This window comes from Cherax quadricarinatus, chromosome 62, assembly GCF_038502225.1.
Source record: "Cherax quadricarinatus isolate ZL_2023a chromosome 62, ASM3850222v1, whole genome shotgun sequence".
NCBI lineage: Eukaryota > Metazoa > Arthropoda > Malacostraca > Decapoda > Parastacidae > Cherax > Cherax quadricarinatus.
The window spans coordinates 6,561,654-6,569,682 of NC_091353.1; positions in this window are offsets into that span (position 1 = coordinate 6,561,654).

Here is an 8,029-nt window from a genome sequence, read left to right on the forward strand (position 1 = left end):
CTGGATGTCTTCAAGACTCCTGAATGTCTTCAAGACTCCTGGATGTCTTCAAGGCTCCTGGCTGTCAAGACTCCTGGCTGCCTTCAACGCTCCTGGCTGTCTTTAAGACCCCTGGCTGTCTTCAAGACTCCTGGCTGTCTTCAAGACCCCTGGCTGTCTTCAAGACTCCTGGCTGTCTTCAAGTCTCCTGGCTGTCTTCAAGACTCCTGGCTGTCTTCAACGCTCCTGGCTGTCTTCAAGACTCCTGGCTGTCTTCAAGACTCCTGGCTGTCTTCAAGACTCCTGGCTGTCTTCAAGGCTCCTGGCTGTCTTCAACGCTCCTGGCTGTCTTCAAGACTCCTGGCTGTCTTCAAGTCTCCTGGCTGTCTTCAAGACTCCTGGCTATCTTCAAGACTCCTGGCTGTCTTCAAGACTCCTGGATGTCTTCAAGGCTCTTGGCTGTCTTCAAGACCCCTGGCTGTCTTCAAGACTCTTGGCTGTCTTCAAGACTCCTGACTGTCTTCAAGGCTTTTGGCTGTCTTCAAGACTCCTGCCTGTCTTCAAGACTCCTGGCTGTCTTCAAGTCTCCTGGCTGTCTTCAAGACTCCTGACTGTCTTCAAGACTCCTGGCTGTCTTCAAGACTCATGGCTGTCTTCAAGACTCCAGGCTGTCTTCAAGACTCCTTTCTGTCTTCAAGACTTTTGGTTGTCTTCAAGACTCCTGGCTTTCTTTAAGACTCCTGGCTGTCAAAACTCCTGGCTGTCTTCAACGCTCCTGGCTTTCTTCAAGACCCCTGGCTGTCTTCAAGACTCCTGGCCGTCTTCAAGACTCCTGGCTGTTTTCAAGACTCTTGGCTGTCTTGAAGACTCCTGGCTGTCTTCAAGGTTTTTGGCTGTCTTCAAGACTCCTGCCTGTCTTCAAGACTCCTGGCCGTCTTCAAGACTCCTGGCTGTCTTCAAGACTCCTGGCCGTCTTCAAGACTCCTGGCTGTTTTCAAGACTCTTGGCTGTCTTGAAGACTCCTGGCTGTCTTCAAGGTTTTTGGCTGTCTTCAAGACTCCTGCCTGTCTTCAAGACTCCTGGCCGTCTTCAAGACTCCTGGCTGTCTTTAAGGCTTTTGGCTGTCTTCAAGACTCCTGCCTGTCTTCAAGGCTCCTGGCTGTCTTCAACGCTCCTGGCTGTCTTCAAGACCCCTGGCTGTCTTCAAGACTCCTGGCTGTCTTCAAGACTCCTGGCTGTCTTCAATGCTCCTGGCTGTCTTCAACGCTCCTGGCTGTCTTCAAGACTCCTGGCTGTCTTCAACGCTCCTGGCTGTCTTCAACGCTCCTTGCTGTCTTCAAGACTCCTGGCTGTCTTCAAGGCTCCTGACTGTCTTCAAGACTCCTGGCTGTCTTCAAGACTCTTGGCTGTCTTCAAGGCTCCTGGCTGTCTTCAAGACCCCTGGCTGTGTTCAAGACCCCTGGCTGTGTTCAAGACCCCTGGCTGTGTTCAAGACCCCTGGCTGTGTTCAAGACTCCTGGCTGCCTTCAAGACTATTGGCTGTCTTCAAGACTCCTGGTTGTCTTCAAGACCCCTGGCTGTCTTCAAGGCTCCTGGCTGCCTTCAAGACTATTGGCTGTCTTCAAGACTCCTGGTTGTCTTCAAGACCCCTGGCTGTCTTCAAGGCTCTTGGCTGCCTTCAAGGCTCCTGGCTGTCTTCAAGACCCCTGGCTGTCTTCAAGGCTCCTGAATGTCTTCAAGACTCCTGGCTGTCTTCAAGACTCCTGGTTGTCTTCAAGACTCCTGGCTGTCTTCAAGGCTCCTGGCTGTCTTCAAGACTCTTGGATGTCTTCAAGACTCCTGGCTGTCTTCAAGACTCCTGGCTGTCTTCAACGCTCCTGGCTGTCTTCAAGACTCCTGGCTGTCTTCAAGACTCCTGGCTGTCTTCAAGGCTCCTGGCTGTCTTCAAGGCTCCTGGCTGTCTTCACGAAGGTGCTGGACAGGCACCTAAGGTCAGTACCTGTCCAGCCGGGCTTTGGCTCCTACGTCAGTCTATGTGCAACCAGCGGAAACAACCTGGTTGATCAGTCTATGATCCACCACGAGGTCTGGTTACAGACCGGGGTGCGGGGGCGTTGACCCTCTATAGGTATCACTATAACACGTCGTATTCTCCCTTTAATCTAGGTGTTCAGGCTTGACACATAGGGCAGAACTAAACATCAAAAAAAAAAAAGAAATAGATGAAGTCTGTCCTCCAAAGGAAAAATAAGTAGGCTTCACTGAGCACAAACTCGGGCAGAGTGAGAAGCCTAAACCACACTAGAGTTGATGACCGATTTCCTTGAGAAGCCGTAGAATACTCGCTTGCTGCCCCAGGGAGAATTTTAAGGCAGAGAGTATCAAGTAATTCCCAAGGTAAGAATTTGTTGGGATTTTTAACCCCCGGAGGGATTAAAAATCCAACCCAAGCAAGTGCATCATGGAGGCACTTATTACCCAGGATGCGACCCACATCAGTCGACTAACACCCAGGTACCTACTTGCTTGCTAGGTGAACAGTGACAGCAAGTGTAAGGAAACACGGCCACTGTTTCCACCCGTACCGAAGATCGAACCAAGGACCTCGACGTGTGAGCTGAGTGCGCTACCAACTCAGCCACAGGACACACAATGGGTCTAGGGACTGGGCCACAAAGCGTAGAAGAAAAAACGCTGAAACTACCATACAAGTGACCACAAGGCATATATTGAAGCGGTCAGAATAATGGTCAGTAGACGCGACCCTCCATACCTTTTAAGTTACGCTAGGAATGTCGCTGTCTGCTGACTCCTAGTTCTCTCAGTTCGTTATGTCAGCGGTAATGCACTCAGTAGTGTGCTAAATGCGTGCTGTAGAGCGTAAATAACAGCCACGTGGAACGCAAATCATGAAAGACGGCGGGCACAAGAACATCCCGGAGAATATATGGAGGTGCCTTAGTTCGATCCCCTGTACAGGCGGAAATACCTGCTGTCTCTGTTCACCTAGTAGCAAGTAGGTACATGGGTGTTAGGTGACTGGTGTGGGTGGCATCCTGGGGACAGAATTAACCTAAGTTGCGGGAAATGTTCTGTATAACCAGGGACTTTCTATATAGTATGCCACTGAAGTCAGCTCATTGATGTCCTCATCCTCATATCCTAATAAAGTTGGTAGAATTACCGACAATATGTAAAGTAAAAGGACACAAGTGCAACTAATGTGATATTTTATTGTGGCAACGTTTCGCTCTCCAGGAGCTTTGTCAAGCTTGACAAAGCTCCTGGAGAGCGAAACGTTGCCACAATAAAATATCACATTAGTTGCACTTGTGTCCTTTTTACTTTACATCCTCATATCCGACATAGACAGGGATGTCAGCCACAGCACCGTGTCTTCCTTTGCGCATGACACCCGAATTTGCATGACAGTGTCTTCCATTGCAGACTCCAAGACTCCAGGCGGACATCAACCAAATCTTTAAATGGGCCGCAGAAAACAATACGAAGTTCAATGATGAGAAATTTCAATTACTCCGACCACAAAATAGAGCGAAACACCAACGTCAAAGACCTGGGAGTGATCATGTCGGAGGATCTCACCTTCAAGGACCATAACATTGTATCAATCGCATCTGCTAGAAAAATGACAGGATGGATAATGAGAACCTTCAAAACTAGGGATGCCAAGCCCATGAGGACACTCTTCAGGTCGCTTGTTCTATCTAGGCTGGAATATTGCTGCACACTAACAGCACCTTTCAAGGCAGGTGAAATTGCTGACCTAGAAAATGTACAGAGAACTTTCACGGCGCGCATAACGGAGATAAAACACCTCAATTACTGGGAGCGCTTAGAGGTTCCTGAACCTGTATTCCCTGGAACGCAGGCAGGAGAGATACATGATTATATGCACCTGGAAAATCCTAGAGGGACTGGTACCAAACTTGCACACGAAAATCATTCACTATGAAAGCAAAAGACTTGGCAGATGATGCAACGTCCCCCAATGAAAAGCAGGGGTGTCACTACCACGATAAGAGACAATAAGTGTCAGGAGCTCAAGACTATTCAACTGCCTCCCAGCATACATAAAGGGGATTTCCAACAGATCCCTGTCTTCAAGAAGGCACTGGACAGACATCTAAAGTCAGTACCTGACCAGCCAGGCTATGGTTCGTACGTTGGGTTGCGTGCGGTCAACAGTAACAGCCTGGTTGAGCAGGCCCTGATCTACCATGAGGCCTGGTCACAGACCGGGCCGGGGGGCGTTGACCCCCGAAACCCTCTCCAGGTATCCTGCATGAGGCACTAAAAGCAGCTCGTGCCGTCTACCAGGTCAAACCATATTACTACCACTACTATCAAAACTAAACACTAAACCCACTTGAAATGTCAAATACGTAAGCCCAACATCAAGGAGACTGTTTTCAACACGAGTCCATGGACATTGTTCATTAGAATTACGAATATGTGGCAAACGAATGTCCTTGAGCTAGTGTCCAGGGCGTTTCAAATATCAAGGTTAAAGCCGCATTAACACACAGTAACAAGACTGTTAGCCCCTTAGTAATTACTAAGTGACAACCATCGCCCCTACCCCCTTCCCATCACCCTCCCACCAGGAACAACTTACCCCTTACCCCCTTCCCATCACCCTCCCACCAGGAACAACTTACCCCTTACCCCCTCCCCATCACCCTCCCATCAGTAACAACTAACTACTCACCCCCAAGCACCCCTCCACCAGCAGCCAACCCCCGACCCTTCCCCTAACGACCTTCCCCCTCCCCACAAAACCATTGACGTCATCACCCCCCCTCCCCCAGGTCAAGGCGCCATTTAGCCTTGGAGGTCAAGAATAGTGGCGCCACTAGTCACTCCTCTGCCATCCACCACACCATGAACACCTCCAGGTCCATCAATCTGAGGTAATGTAAAAAAAAAACTTTGATTACTCCAATTTCATGGTAATTTTTGACAGATCAGCTTTGAAAATATTTTAGCAATTTTTCTATCTACAAAATATTGAAGGAAGCATTCTAAATACGTTGACTTCAAAATACTGCTTACGGCAGTTCATGAATAACGTAGTAATGTCCATACTTTTATCTTTGCAGACATTGCAAATTTTAAATCCTACCTTTCTAATAGGTATCAGTATGTCACCATTAAAGACACAGCATCATCAATACGGCCACTTGATACTGGAGTTCCGCAGGGAAGTGTCCTTGGTCCCCTGCTCTTCCTCATATACATCAATGATCTTCCAAACGTATCCCAACACCTGAACCCCATTCTCTTTGCTGACGACACGACTTATGTCATCTCTCACCCTAATCTTGCCACCCTCAACACCATTGTTAACGAAGAGCTGATCAAAATATCGACTTGGATGACAGCCAATAAACTTACGCTTAACACTGACAAAACCTACTATATTATGTTTGGCAGCAGAGCAGGAGTTGCGCAAATTAACATTAAGATCGACAACACTCTAATTGCCAGGCATAATGAGGGCAAATTCCTAGGCCTATACCTCGACAACAACCTGAATTTCAGCACCCATATCCAACACACAACAAAAAAAAGTATCCAAAACGGTGGGGATCCTCTCCAAGATACGATACTACATGCCGCAAACTGCCCTTCTCACACTATACCATTCACTTATATATCCATACATCACCTATGCTATCTGTGCTTGGGGATTAACTGCAGCAACACACCTAAAGCCAATTATAACCCAACAAAAAGCTGCAGTAAGAATAATCACTAAATCCCATCCCTGGCAACACCCCTCCCCCCACTCTTCATAGATCTAAACTTACTCCCTGTTCAGAACATCCACACTTACTACTGTGCAATCTATATCTACAGGACCTTAAATTCCAATATTAACCTTGACCTAAAATGCTTTCTTGATAGTTGTGACAGGATCCACAGGCATAACACCAGACACAAACATCTCTATGACATTCCCTGTGTTCGACTAAACCTTCACAAAAATTCAATGGATTTCAAAGGACCTAAAATCTGGAACACCCTACCTGAAAACTCTAGAACTGCAGACACATTCATCACTTTAAAACATACAGTTAGAAAACATCTTATCTCCCTGATCCACCCTGACAACTAACTACTTGATAACCACCTGGTGGTTCACAATTACACTCACTTACCCACTGACTATAAACCCAGAAGCACTAATCTTAATCTTAAAATAATAAATCCTAACCAGTCATAAGTTTGCCTATGATATTCCAACATAGACACCTTGTATTGTGCCAAAACAAAAGCATTCACATTGCTAAACTCACAAATTATGATGTAGTCATTTAGCCTTAATACCATAATCTGTAAGGATTTAATGTTAAGAATTAATCTAAGTCTGCTCGAAATGCCTAGCCATGCTAGGTGTCCTAGTGGCCCCCTCTGTAATTAGTATTTTATAACATGTAAACCACACAATACCCAAAACCTGTAAACCCCACATTGTAACCCTTATAGAGAATAAATTTGAATTGTTTTGCCGTGTTGCTGCTGGTGACGACATCTCGTAAGACTTGCAGCTGCCCACAACACGGTCTTCACCACACAGCAGCTGCCCACAACACGGTCTTCACCACACAGCAGCTGCCCACAACACGGTCTTCACCACACAGCAGCTGCCCACAACACGGCCTTCACCACACAGCAGCTGCCCGCAACACGGCCTTCACCACACAGCAGCTGCCCACAACACGGTCTTCACCACACAGCAGCTGCCCACAACACGGTCTTCACCACACAGCAGCTGCCCACAACACGGTCTTCACCACACAGCAGCTGCCCGCAACACGGCCTTCACCACACAGCAGCTGCCCACAACACGGTCTTCACCACACAGCAGCTGCCCACAACACGGTCTTCACCACACAGCAGCTGCCCACAACACGGTCTTCACCACACAGCAGCTGCCCACAACACGGTCTTCACCACACAGCAGCTGCCCACAACACGGTCTTCACCACACAGCAGCTGCCCACAACACGGTCTTCACCACACAGCAGCTGCCCACAACACGGTCTTCACCACACAGCAGCTGCCCGCAACACGGTCTTCACCACACAGCAGCTGCCCACAACACGGTCTTCACCACACAGCAGCTGCCCACAACACGGTCTTCACCACACAGCAGCTGCCCACAACACGGTCTTCACCACACAGCAGCTGCCCACAACACGGTCTTCACCACACAGCAGCTGCCCACAACACGGTCTTCACCACACAGCAGCTGCCCACAACACGGTCTTCACCACACAGCAGCTGCCCACAACACGGTCTTCACCACACAGCAGCTGCCCGCAACACGGTCTTCACCACACAGCAGCTGCCCACAACACGGTCTTCACCACACAGCAGCTGCCCACAACACGGCCTTCACCACACAGCAGCTGCCCACAACACGGTCTTCACCACACAGCAGCTGCCCACAACACGGTCTTCACCACACAGCAGCTGCCCACAACACGGCCTTCACCACACAGCAGCTGTCCACAACACGGTCTTCACCACACAACAGCTGTCCACAACACGGCCTTCACCACACAGCAGCTGCCCACAACACGGTCTTCACCACACAGCAGCTGCCCACAACACGGTCTTCACCACACAGCAGCTGCCCACAACACGGCCTTCACCACACAGCAGCTGCCCACAACACGGCCTTCACCACACAGCAGCTGCCCACAACACGGCCTTCACCACACAGCAGCTGCCCACAACACGGCCTTCACCACACAGCAGCTGCCCACAACACGGTCTTCACCACACAGCAGCTGCCCACAACACGGCCTTCACCACACAGCAGCTGCCCACAACACGGCCTTCACCACACAGCAGCTGCCCGCAACACGGCCTTCACCACACAGCAGCTGCCCACAGCACTCCTCAGACTGGTCATTGTTGCTGTGTTGATCAATGTTGCAGCAGACAGCACTTCTCAGACTGGTCATTGTTGCTGTGTTGATCAATGTTGCAGCAGACAGCACTCCTCAGACTGGTCATT